A 13,481-nucleotide genomic window follows, 5' to 3' on the forward strand; every position below is an offset into this window, starting at 1 on the left:
CTCTCCAGCGCCGTTCGGCCTCCCGCCAGCAGGAGCGGGCCCGCGCCGACGTCTCCGAAAAGCCTCCAGTAGAGGGAGACACTCCAGCTGCGGCTCCGACTTGGAAGCGCCGGGCCGGGAGTGGGTGGGGGCGAGGGGGGTGGGGAGAGAGGGGGGAGTGGGGCGAGGGGAGGTGTGGGGGGGGGGGGCTCCGGGGGGCGGGTCCCTGTGCCGCTGACGTCCCGAGCAGTGCTGGGAAGTATAGGCTGTGTTGTCACGCCGGTGTCAGTCTGATGAAGATTGGCATCAGGTAAGCTGTCATTCATTTCCATGTCAGAGACGCTTTTGCAGGCGGCGGCGGCGGCGCGGCGGCGGCTGCTGCTGCTGCGGGCGGCTGCCTCAGAGCGCGTGTGTTTTATTCCAGTCCCCAAGCCAGAGTATTATTCATTGCGACAGGGCAAGGAGGAGAGAGGGAGAGAGGGAGGCAGCAGGGAGGAGAGAGAGGGAGGCAGAAGGGAGGAGGGAGGCAGAGAGCAGAGAGGGACGGCGGGAGCGTGCAGAGAGAAGCTGGGGAAGCGCCGGGAGAGCGCGGAGCGAAGCAGCGCGAGCGGCGCTGAGGCCCGGGAAGGAGGCGGCCGGAGCCGTGCGGCCCGCCCGAGCCCCGGCTCGGCCCGCGCGCAGCCCCGCCGCCGCCGCCGCCGCCTCCTCGCCCCGCTCGGGCCCGTGGCCGGGCGCGCATTGTCCGCGGGTGCAAGGAGCGGGGCTGCGGACTCGGACGGCGGCGGGCCCGAGACACCGTGGCGGGCGGGCAGGGAGCCGTGCGCCGCGAGAGCCGGGGGGCCCGAGAGTAGGGACCCGCGCGCGGGCCGGAGCCCGGGGGCAGGCAGCTTGGGGCTGGGCGCTCCGCGGGCGAGGCTAGGAACCGCGGGCCGGCTCCACGTTCTCCTCCTGCTCCCGGCTTCGGGCGCCCTTTGGGCCGGCGCTTGCTCGGCGCCACCGGCCTGGAGCTGCCTTACGGGCGCCTGCGAGCGGGAGCAGCCCCAGCCTCGGGCCGTGTGACCGGAGTGCAGGAGCCGCGGCCGCGCGTCCCGCCCGGCCTGGGGAGCCAGGGCGAGTGGGGTTTTGCCGGCGGATCGGTGGGGACGGCGCAACTCGAGCTGTGGTTCAGGGCAACCGAGCTCCCAGGGGCCACGCTCAGGGACCCTCGCCCCTGGAGGAGCGATTTGTAGGGTAACTGGCTTTCGGCGGATTGTTGGGAGTCTTTGGCGAGGTCGGGGAGGCGTAGGGGCCCAGGGCGAGGTTTGGGAATAGGGAGCCCTCCTGGCCTGAGAACTAGGACACGAGTTCGTAAAAGGGGGGACGGAAAGCGCCCAACAGCCGTGAGCTGAGGGGGATGGGGCAGAGTCCCGAGTCTGCCGCGCAAAGTTTGCGTTTCTTTCGGGTTGGGCGAGCGGGGTTCTCCTGACTCCCGAACCCGAGGAAGAAACGAGCGAAGCGGGCGGTCCTTTCCGGGGGCTCTGGGCGAGAAAGACAGAGGTTCCTGAGCGGTGGGGACACGGGCTAGGAATGGCAGTGGGGCGCGGGGGTGGCTGGTGGTGGTGCAGCAGCCCTGAATTAGGGCTGGGCTTCAGGGCCACGCTAGAGTTGGGTTGTAAGATTCAGGCTGTTTCCAGAAGCCGGACTGAAGAAGGGCTGCTGAGTAGCTTAGGGATCGGACCTACACCCCCAGCCAGAGCAGGGGGCTGGAGGTAGGAGTTGGGGGCCTGGGCTTACATCTGAGGCTGAGCTCGGAGGAACGGGTGGCGTTTTTAGTATTTTGCCACGGGATCACGGCTTTTTATTGGGATGAGGCTATTGAAATTTGGGGGAGGGTCGCGCGAGCGGGCCCCCATGCTCCGTGGGTGGAAAAACGTTTAGGCAGGCGATGAAAGTAGTTGATCCGGGCCATGGCAGGCGAGCCCCGAATTTCTGCTGCTTCTCTCCGAAAGCGGATCTGGAGCAGAGGACTTGAGGCGCGCAGAACCCGGTCCTAGGAGAAAGATTCCGGGAAGCGGACAAATCGAAGGGACGTTCTGGGTGAAGCGACAGGCCAGCCCCACAGGGCTCGAAGTGGATCCGAGGACCGACCCTGGCGGCTCTGCGGGTTCTGGAAGCCAGTTGGGGGGCTGCGGGTGCAGCGCGGCGGGCGGGCGCGGGTGGCCCGCAGGGACCGCGGCCTGCGCGGGGGGCGCTAGCTGCGAGGTGCCGCATCGCGCCCGGAGAGTCCGGGCTGCGGCCGAGGGCAGGGCGGGCTCGAACTCCGGCGTCCTGGCGGGAGCCGCGGGCTCTAGACCCGCAGGCGCTGCCGGTGCTTCCTTCCCCGCGACGTAGCGGGGAAGCCCACACGCCGGGCCGCCTGTGTGTTCAGCTTGGGAAACGGGGGCGCTCTGGGTCTTCTGCCCTCACCCCACTTGCCTCGGGACTTCTCCAGCGTGTTGACTTTTCGGATATCGAGTGCTCTCCAACTGGTGGAAGCCAAAGCTTCACATTTTAGGCAGATCTAGGCGACCCTCCCCTCCCCAAAGCTGAGGAAATGATGGTATTCAAAACACGATATTATTACGCAAAGCCCTAGCCCCTAGCCCTCTCGTTTACCCTGCCATTCCGGCCTTCCAGAGGCCTCAGGGCCTTAGGGAGAGGGAAGGGGGCCTCCTCCTGTCTCTGGACTCGTGATCTCCCCCTCGAGCTGCACCCCGCAACCCCATTCTATAGCCCCATAGCTCAGGCATAGCTCGGGCGGTGGGAGAGAAGTCCGAACTGGGGAGGGAGGTCATCCCTCTGGCCAACTAGGGAAGCGAAGTGTGTAAGGAGCTGTACGAAAGGAAGATTTGAAATTTCCTTTTTGCAGTCTTGAGCCCACAGTCCCAGCCTTCCGCACCCCTCGCTCAGGCAGCCAGACGGCGCTGCGGGGATTCAGAAGACGCAAGACCCACGAGTGGCCGCAGCGGCCTCGGGCCTCCGGCCTCGACACTGCCGGCGGGCAGCGAAGCTCCGAGGCTGTTTTTTTTTTTTTTTTTTTTTTTTTTTTCAGGCCTGGAATTCGTGAGCTCTCCCGCCGGGAGCCAGAGGGCGGGAGGGAGCCATGACCCCACGGAGACTCCCCAGTCACCGCCTCCCCTTTGTGAGCGCGAAAGGCATGAAAGCCCAGAGAAAGAGAAGCTGCTCAGAATAAGGGGCAGGGGGTTACTGGAGGGAGATGGGCCCGGCCAGCGCTCACAGTAAAATGCTTCGTGCAAATTGCACTGAAGTGTACCCAACTTGAGACTGGCTGTTTTATGATCCTTTCTGGGAGTTTACTGCTCCATGCTTTTAAGTCTGTAGATTGCTTTAAGTTAATGAAAAGTGCTGCTTTCAAAAGGGTCTTTTATTGTGCGGCCGTGGCAAGGCCAGTACCGGGGTCCCCTTTCCTCTTCCAAAATGGGCCTGTTTAAAAAGAGGGAGGCTCCTGGAGTTCCCACATGGACAGAGCTTGGGGAAGGGTGCCATGTGACAATGAAAATTAATTAAAAAAATCAATGTTGCAAGTAATTCAGAAAGACGAGTTTACTTCTTTTCCCAGTCCAGGGTCACCTGTGCCTTCTGATACTGCCTTTTGGACTTCCACTGAGTCTGACTTTAAGTGCTGCCTGGTGCCTCCCCCTTATACCCTGTCTCAACACTGCTTTATGTAGGCCTGACCCTGTTCAATTAAATTCAAACTGGATTTCAGGATTTCAACTGGCTGCCAATTCAAACTGCAACTAAAATATTTACTTGGGACCCGGGGCGGGGGGGGGGGGGGGGCTTTGCCTTTCATTTAGTAAGACAAATGTGTTAAAATGTCAGGGAGAAAGGCTGGGAACCTTGAGAAGAAACATGGAAGGCTATTTTTCAGCGCTTTCCCCTTTTTCAATCTATTTGGCACAAAAGGTGAGAGGACAAGGTTTTTGACTAGTTCCTAACACAGAAACTGCAGTGGGGCTGGGCTGTGGCTTTGACCACATGTCATAACCATTTAAACTGTGGTTAGTTGTTCAAAGCTCAAAGCTTCTCCAAGCTGGGTTTCATTAACTCTACACCAGTTGCCTGGAAGTTCAGTAGCAATAAATTGTATAAACACATTTGAAGTAAGTTAGTGATGAAATAAGGAGAATTACTGTCTTGTGAGTGGAGAATCCTGAATTCATGGAGTTTTAACTTAACTGGAAACATACCTCCTCTCCCTTGGCCTTGATGTTTATGGGTGCACCAGAGTGTGTGTTAAATTTCTGTCTGCCATGTCCATCTTCAACCTGGGACTGTAACTCATTAGGGACCAAGGCATGCCTAGAAAGCAAAAAGGCTGGGTTTTTAAAGGGGGCTCTATTAGCCTGGTTTAGAAACCAAACCAAACCCATCAACCTGACTTCCTTACCCTGGGTGAATGCAACATAAACAGCAGCAGAGCAGGCCAAATTAGATTTTTAAACGTTAGCGGCTTAATAATACTGTGTTGTTAGCAATTGAATTTGTTTTTATTAAAGAAACAACCTATAAAATTTATAGGCTTCCAACATGTTGCAAGATTTCCTTGCTATTTATTTAGTGCCCCCCCCTGAAATTCTATCTCCAATTTCAGACTTTTGTTCCTGATTTATTTAATTTAAAGCACATTTTCTAAATTAGTTCGAGGAAGGTGAGAAATGCTGTTATAAGTTTTCCTTTTTCCTATGCTGTGTGGCACAAGGACTGTGATGCTGTAAGATATATATAAATGTGTGATGTAATTGCTGGAGGTGACGGCATGTGAAGCCAAGTGTCTGGATCAAACAAAATGCAGATCAGAGTATGGAGAGGGCGAAGCGATGCCACGGAGGAAAAGCAGAGGAAGTTATACGGAAAATGAAATCATCGTGCGCCACCGTCAGCCTTGGTTCTAGCCAACACACCATGCTTTGTATAAAAACACTTCACGTGCGATCTGTGACTTATTGAAGATTGAATTATATTGAGAAGCAGAATTTAGAGGGAGTAACTGCCCTGGCTGGGCTCTGGCCAGAATGCATGGCCAGGCTTGTTGCGATGGGGATCTGCTAATTTAATTAAATCTAATACCTGGTGGGAAAGGGAGGAAGGAGATAATCAAGGTTGGCAGGTCAGCATGCTGAGCTAGTGTTTAAGCTGAAACTGGGGGGCCTGGCGGTTGGCTACATGACTCCAGCGGGTCACCTAGCTTCTGGATCTCGGTTTCTTCATCTGTAAAGTAGAATGTATAGCATGAATCCCTCATTAGGCTACCAAGGGGCAAATCTTGCATGACTCTCTGACTCCTGCACTGGGTGCGCTCTAAATAATAAAGGATATGAAGAGAGGCTTCTGAGCAGCAGAGTCACATTCTTCCCTGTGTTTTCTTTCCCTGCCTGATCCAGAGCTTTTCTTTCCCCACAACTCTCAGGAGACTGGGGGCGAAGGGGCTGAATGCCTGCCTTTCTTTATATCCTGGAATTTGAAAACCCCATTGTGATCCCCAAATCCACCTGCACTTGATCAGGAGGGGCAGTTAAGTTGGGGGAACCAGCGGTGCTTCTCCCCGGTGGTGGCACCTGGAAGAGCTTCCAAGCATCCGATAAACGCAGAATCTGACTTATCAGAAATTCAGCCCCTTCCCTTTGTGCCATCTGAAAGAAGAGGCTTGAGCCTGGACTGGTGTGTGACATCTGGTCGGACTGGGGGGATGGGCACTGGTCCGGAGCTAGCCGCAGCTTGAACCTCACTTAGCAGTCTCCATGCTGGCAGATCAAAGCAGATTCTGGGCCAGAAAGCCCAAGAAGTTACACCCGGCACTTACACAAAAGTGTATCCGCACTTGGAGTCTCCTCCTGTTCCCATGCCTGGTATTTCAGTGCTAGCCCTGATACTGGAGACGTGGCTCCAGTGGAATGCTTGCCTTTAATTCTCCCTCGTCCATGGGGACGTCTTGGGGGTAATTTTTTCCTCCACATATCCTCCTCCAGCGGTCTTGAGCAACATCTTAGTCTCTGTTCTGATTGGGGGTAACAGTAGGGAGATGCAGGGTGGAGGTAGAAGGAGCAACGGTTTTGCTAAGGGAATGCATACAAGTTGGAAGGTACAATCCTCCTCCCAGAGCTCGAGCTTTTTCTCCTTCCAGATCCCCCAGGAGAAAGGGAGAAGCAAGCCCTCGGGCAGCTCGGGAAGAGCTCGCTGCTGCAAATGTGCTGTCTTCAGGGGGATCTGCTGTTTGGCTTGGATGCCTCACTGCAGGCCCTGCCTGACTGGGTTTCTAATTACAACAAGGCCATTTCTACTAAGACCTATCTCACTAAAAACACATCCCTGTGTGTAATAAGAAACCCTAAACCAGGCAGGATATTTTAAAACTGAAGCAACGAAGATTAGATTAAGTCTCCACCAAACAGCTTCGTTCTCATATTATTTTTGGCTGGAATGTGGAGAAAAGCAGCTGGCCCTGGGGCCTGGAGCAGGATCTTTTGAGGGTTCGGATGGGGCTGGAGTGGGTGGTGGAACTGGTAGTTTCTCTGCTTAATAGGAATGTGGCCAATTTCAGTACAGCTCAGGCAAGGTGGCAGGGGCACCCAGTGTGGATGAGGGAGCCCCCCCCCCCCGGGGTTGGGAGGGGCCAGATCCACCTGGGCCAGAGAGCGGCCTCAGAATCAGCAGATCACAGAGCACCAAGAATGCTTTTAAATCCCCCCACCTCATGAAGATCGTCTTTTGTGTTCAGCTCATGCTTCCACTCCCAGTCCTATCCCAGGCCTAGTAAACCCACCCATCCTCCACATGGCCTTTGGAGGAACTTTAATATATTGGGTGCTTTTCTGGTTGGAGAGAAGGAACAAATCAGTGTCCAAGATTCCTGGAAATAGAGCCTGGGAACCTGACTTCACAAGCCCTTTCCCTGTCCTGCTGGGGAGAGGCGGCATGGTCTTCACTCATTCCTTTGTTCCTTCGTCCAGCAAATAGTTATAGCCTGTCTCCTATATGTAGGCCCGGTACAGTTCTAGGCTTTGAGGCTACAAGCAGCAAAACCAAACAGGACAAAAGCACGTAGCCACAAAATCCCTGTCTTCTAGGAGCTTGCCGCCTGTGGACAGAGTGCTGAGTATGGGCTTAGCCTCAGATAAAACTGCCCGCAGAGCCTACCTCTGCTAGTTTCTAATTGTAAGAATTTAGACACTAGCTTTTCCACCCGTAAAGGGAGAAATAAAAAAGTATAAAGCTCAAAGAATTGCGGAGAGAGCATTTGTAAAGTACCTAGCAGTGTCTGGCATACAGCAGAGGCTCAATCAGGTTCCTTTCCCTCCCCGTGTTATTTTGGACGGGGTATCCAGTTGGTGGATTACCCAGCTTCCCCGTTCCCCTTCTTTTTCGCTTCCCCGGGGACATGGCCTGAGGCCTTTCACAGGTCACTGGCACCATCAACAACCGTTGAACAGCCAGTCACACTGTGGCCTGGTGCTGCCCCACTGCGTGCTGACCCTGGCCAGGACCGTGGTAGATGTAGACACACAGACCCTGTCCTCAGGCAGTGTGCGGTTTGTGGGTGGACAAACTCAACCTGGAAACACGCAAGAGATGACACACAGATGCACAGAGGTGCCATGAAAATGGGTACGAATCAACTGTTAGAGTAAAGGAAGCACGAGTGGGATGGGATGCCGCTAAGTAGTGAGGACAGCGTGGAGGTGAGCTCTCAGCAGGGTCAGTGCAGGGGTGGGGGTGAGCTCTGGCCAAGCAAGGCTGGAGGGGGAGGAGTGGAACTTGAGACCCTGCCGGTCACAGGGCTCATAGGGATTGCTGGGGGCCAACCTGAGCTAGAGTGCAGAGGTCAGCCCCTCCCTAGCATGTCAGGGGGTCAAGGGGGCCACCACTGCCTCCAGAGTACCACCTAGGCCTCCCTGGGTTGGTGACTGAGGGATTTGTGAGAGGACTTTTCCTGTTGACTTCTCAGTGGGTAGAACCTAGGCTAATGACTCAGTACATGAAGTAAACCGACTAATTCCATTCCTAACTACAGCACGACTCTCTTACCCACCATCCCTGCTTTTCCTAAGCTAAGAGAGCAGAGATTATAGGCCCACACCTGGGCCTCTCAGGGCCCATGAAGCTGACCCACATCAGAGTGGTTCGGATGGTGATGAGAATAACAGTTTGAACTGGGAGCCGGAGGACGGTGGATTCTGCTCTAGACCTGGCCCCTGCCTGGCTGTGTGACCTTCAACAAGTGGCTGACCTCTGGGTGTCAGTTTCCTCACTTATCCAATGAGGAGCTTGACCTAGCTCTCAGAGGGCCCCTTCAGCCCAAAGTTCCATGATTCTCTGTTTCCTCCCAACCAGATTGCTTCATGACTAGGCACTCATTGAAACCAGCACTGCCACCACCAAGCCAGCATGGTGACACCACACAGTGGCAAAAGCACCGGGAGGGCTTGGCCCCTGGGTTGCCCTTGTGTTGTTGGGTCTCAAGACAGCAGAAGGCGTTGGCTTTGACTTGCCCGATGGCCTTCCTGGGCAAATGGATGGGTCCTAGCAATAGCGGTTGGCTCCACGAGGGCAGCTTTTCAGTCTGAAGACTCACCGGCCTCTTCATCAAGGGTGACATTTGCTTCTGTTGTTGAGATGGGTGTGCGGTTGGGAGAAGGAACACAAGCTTTGGAGTCAGATTTTGGGTTCTGACCGTGGTTCTACTACTACTGAGCTGTGTGTCCTTGGGTACCTCACTTAAGCTCTCTGAGCCTCAGTTTTTTTGTAGATATAGTTGGGATAATAATAATACAGAGCACATAGGAGTGCTATGAAAACTCTGGAATAGAGTATCTAAAAGTGCTAGGCACATGGTAAGCTCATGGTGCACATTAATTTTCTTTCCTAATAAAGCCCATCCTCAGGTGCTCTCTCATTTAATCCTCTCAGCTTCGTCAAGCAGGTGGAATGGGCATTGCTATGTTGTTTGACAGGTGAGAGGAGCTGGGGCTCAGAGAGTGGCTACAGCGGGGGTTCCAGGAAAGGGTGGTAGATGTCTCCACCTGTTCACATTAAATAGGGTGACCCAGGTCTACATTTTACTACAACGCTCCATTCTTTAGTCTTTTGGAGACAAAGCAAGTGCCTTGCTGAGCTCTGAGTACTGCTTGGCCCCGAGGTCCACCTATTCCTCTCCTGAGAATCTCTTTAAAGGAACCAGCAGAACCCATCTTCTCCATCACCCGTACCTTTGTTTGGCCAACTCTAGGGAGAGCTACCAGCTGTTATGGAAACCAACACCTAGAAGATGATCTGTATTTTTACTTTTAGAAGCCTTCAGTTGCAGGTGGGGCTGGGCTGGCCAGCACAAGGGGTGGAGGTAGATTTAAGGGCAGGGAGGTGTAGTAATGGCAGTGGGTGGGGGTGGCAGACTGTAGTGCAGCCCAAGCTGTAAGCCCCCCGGGAGCCTGGGGTGAGGAGAATGGAGACTCACACCCATGGTCCTCTGACTTGCAATCCCGACAGACACCAAGGGACATTGAGCCTATTAGTGGTGGGGCCTGCTAACTCTTTTTAGGTGTGGGGCAGGCATAGTCTTCCTGATTCCAGGGTAGCACTGTGGGTGTATGGTAGAACGGGGGCGGGGGGAAGTGAGCCCCACCCCAGAGGTTCATCTGTTTTCGCTCTCACAGCCCATTGTCACTGAGTGATACTCTGTACCCAGGTCTGTGTTAAGCCTTGGGAATACAGGATTGTTTCTGCCCTTTCTCAGGTGAGGCCATACTCTGTGTGAATTGTAGTTCTAGTTCCAGGTCAGAGGCTGAGAGAGGCCCAGAGAGGCTCCTGGGTATGCCCAGGGCCCTGTGGTGACAGGTGCTTGTTCTCACTTCTGAGCCCTCGCTGGTGATTCATCTGTCTGTCAGCAAGCATGGCCTGAGCCCGCTATTTAATGCATGCCCAGTAGCTTGCTGCGTTGGAATCAAGGCCTTTTTCTCTAGGAGCTATACGATCTTACTGCAGAGCCCAGACAAATTCATGTCAGGCTGGAGATAAGCTGTGTGACCTTTGACATGTCTCTTAACCGTCTTTGGCTCTTAGCATCTCATTTTATACAATGAGGAAGTTACACGAGATTGTCTTTAAGGCCCCTTCTGGGTCTACTATTTATGACTCTATGGCCTATAAATGCTAAAATGTGTGATCCAGACCCCTGGGCACCATGTGTCTGGAAAAGGTGGTGGGACTCCAAGGGACATTTAGTCCATTATTGGTGGGACCTGTCTAACTCTGATTAGGTGAGGGAAATGGAAAAATGTAGCTATAACAGCAGTTGGGTCTCACCTATTTGGATGTGGGGGCTGGAAGAGCTCCTGAGGGCGGGCCCTCTGAGTTTTCTAGTCTCCAGGGGGGCCACAGGGACAGAAATCAAGCAGGAGAGCCCAGGGACATGGGAGCTCAAGGCTGCTGCTCTCCTGTGGCCTGTGTTCAAGTGATGGTCTTGCCCTGCTGCCACTTTGGGAGCCCCTCTCCCACCATGCCCTCTCTCAGCTCTGGGAGGAGAGACCAGACTCACAGTGGGGCAGTGGTCCCCTGGGGCTCTCCTCACTTGTGTTTGATCTGGAGGAAAGCTAAGGAGCTGGATGGGATTCCCCAGCCTTCCCTGGAGGCTGTTCTCAGGGAGAGTGACTTGTTCCTTGCACTGGCATAGCTCTCATTGGTAAGGTACCCCAGTACATTAGAGCCTCTTGGTGGCAATAAGATAGGGGCGGCTACCTCCTGCTAACTTCCGGATTGCTAGGAAGGCCGCTTTCCAAGCTGGACATCTGTTCTCCTAGAATACTTTTCAAAGTCATCTCCATTGGCTTTGGAAGGGGAGATGGAAGGAGAACTTCGTTCCCAGGCTGTACTCTGGGGAGTGCCATTAGCTGTTGGCAAGGAAGAAGGGAACTTCCCTGGCATTCTTTTGCACAGAATCGTGGTGCCAGTGTCCCTGCCTGAGCATGGCAGAACTGGACTCTTCCAGGGAGGAAGGAGATGGCTGCCACAGCTAGCTTATAGATCAAGGGAAGAGAAGGATTTTTCCTGAACGCTGTGATTTTGGGGTAATTGTGCAAGGCCACAGGCTGGGGGCTCCTTCACCACGTGCTGGGAGCTCTCACCTCTTTATCTAGTCATCACCATGGACCTGAGAAAGAAAGCAAGGCTCAGGGTGGGTTAAGAGAGAGAATCTGCTCAAGGTCACAGAGCTGGTTCGGTGTCATTCTGGATCGGCAATCTCTCCAGCCCAGCGTGCTGCCTGCTCTAGGGAGTTGCATGTTTCCGGGGTAGTTGCTGGATTCCTGGCTGCTTTTTTTCTCCATCTCCCTCCCACCCCAGCCCCCCTGCTCCAGGGCATGTGTAGTTTGATGTAAGATCTAGGGCTCTGGCCCCGATAGGTCATGGGTAATGTGATTGTGGTGTCCTGAGGCAGGACAGTGCAGAACAAGCCAAAGGCTGGGTTTGAGCCTTGACTCAGCCATGTTTACTGTGTGTCCTTAAAAGCTGGCCCCACTTCCCTCGTCAGCAAAGTGGTAGTGATAATGCATCCTGTCAGGGCTGTGGAGAGGACCAAATGAGTTAATGTATGTGGATGTGTTATGCCCGTTATATAAACATAGACGAAAGCGCCTACACAGTGCCTCACATGTAATATGTGGGGGAGAAAATTGGTTGGCAAAGATTCTATGTTTCTTATTAGTTTAAAGTAGAGCGTTCACACAAATATACACATCCTCTCAGACTCACTAACAGAGTGATGACAACCGTGTTTAAGTAATCAAAAGCGGGCAGGATGGCCTGCCACGCTACCCCATGGCCAGGGCATGAACCCTCTTGGGTGGTTTCCAGAGTCTGGCAGAGGGTCGACAAACCTGAATTCCGTGCCTACTCTGTGTCATTGGTTGTTCTCACTTACGCTTCCCCATCTATCTCAGTGCAGGGGCCATCTAGGGGCTGGTGTGGGGGGACTGGCCTCGGCCAGGTCCCATCAGCCTGAACCCAGGTCTTCATCTGATAGATTTTTTATTGAGCACCTTCTACATGCTAGACCCTGCAGAGGTCCTGTGGGTATGACCGTGAACTAGCCCGGTCCGTGGGGGAGGTGGGCGTTGGAGTTCCGTAGATAATTACTGAAACCATGGTAAGAGCTATAGAGAAGTCTGGGAAGGCACAAGAACATAAACAGGAAGTGTAACCTACGCTGGGGGTCTTGGAGGGCAGCCTTGCATTTCGTCTCTCAGATGAGGCCCTTCCTAGGGGAAGAGTTGGCCAAGCCCTCCATCCCTGGGGGCTCATTTTCCATCCCTGGCAAGGGCAGAACAAGGTGAGAGAAAGACAGTGGGCACCAGAAAACTCCGGCTGGGGAGTTTTGCTCCCATCTGAGTTTCCTAACCAGGTTGCATCACAGAGCCGAGGGGATGCCATTCCCACATACCCCCTAGCCCCCAACCTGCCATCATGCTCCTTAGGGGAGTAGCTTTCAGGAGAAGCCTTTAGAAAACAACAGGCGTCCCTTCCCTCTTCTTCCCGAAGCCCTGGCTAGGGCCTTGATAGTATCTGGGGGTACCTGGTGATGGTCACATGGATGGCTTACCGGAGTCTGATTTCTGGAAAGTCCTCATGGATAGCAGCTGTGAGCTGGGGAGATGGTATTTATTGGAAGATCTGACCCCCTTTCTATACAGGGGATGGAGTCAACTTCTTGACATTGTTTCCTTGGTGCATTGGTACAGCCATGTCATCCTTTTCAGAAGCCCTGGGGACAATTTGTGACAGTTTTTCAGTCTGGTACTTTGGAGGGGGTAGGGAGGAGAGGAAGGAGGGGGTGGCCAGAGAGATGAATGGACTTAAGTTGCTAGGGATGTAAATCCAGTTACATAAAAAGAGGCTTTCAAGGGAATAGCTGATGGTGCCGAGTGGCTCCTTGGGTGAGGTTTGGTCCTCCCCTGGGGCTGGCAAAAGGGATTTCCTTCAGGATCAGACAGGTAAGAGTCATAGCCCAGCTTTTGCTCCTTGCTGGATGTATGATCTTGGGCAAACACCTAACCTCTTTGAGCCTTAGATTCTTCCCTTTTGTGAAATGGGGGAAACAATGGCTCTTTGCAGGGGATTAAGTGAGACCACACAGCAGAGAGCCTGGTCTAGTCCCTGGCCTCGAGAAGGTACTCAGTGTGTGTGTGAGTTCCCTTCCTGTCACTTCCTTCTCTCTCCCCCACAGTGCTGGACATCAAGGAGACCAAAGTAGCCCTTTTAGGAAGGAGGAGGGAGTGGGTGCAGGAAGACCGTGGGCCTCTCTGGGGAGCACAGCTAGAATGGCCATCTGAGGACACGACAGGCTGGAGACATCGATGTCAGAGCCTGGCTTGGTTCCCCTGAAGGCAGGGGAGGCAGTGTTCTGGGTCTCCTGGAAGAACCAGGACCACAGAGGTGGTCTCAAGGAGGGCCGTGGCGGAGAGTCAGTGAAA

At 54.2% G+C, this 13,481-nt stretch overlaps 1 protein-coding gene across 16 annotated transcripts in view; it reads left to right on the forward strand.

The window, feature by feature from the left end:
- Nucleotides 1-13,481, forward strand: part of PKNOX2 (PBX/knotted 1 homeobox 2) — a 304,609-nt gene that overhangs the window by 50,775 nt on the left and 240,353 nt on the right. Inside the window, exon 1 of one of the 16 annotated variants that reach the window (XM_027581292.2) lies at nt 179-289. The exons of 14 other annotated variants lie outside the window; for them this stretch is intronic. The gene's annotated coding sequence lies outside the window, so the exon portion shown is untranslated. Of the gene's footprint in view, nt 1-178; nt 290-13,481 lie in introns of those variants that run through there. One more of the 16 variants, XM_027581290.2, reaches the window with a different exon arrangement.

This window comes from Zalophus californianus, chromosome 11 (assembly GCF_009762305.2).
Source record: "Zalophus californianus isolate mZalCal1 chromosome 11, mZalCal1.pri.v2, whole genome shotgun sequence".
NCBI lineage: Eukaryota > Metazoa > Chordata > Mammalia > Carnivora > Otariidae > Zalophus > Zalophus californianus.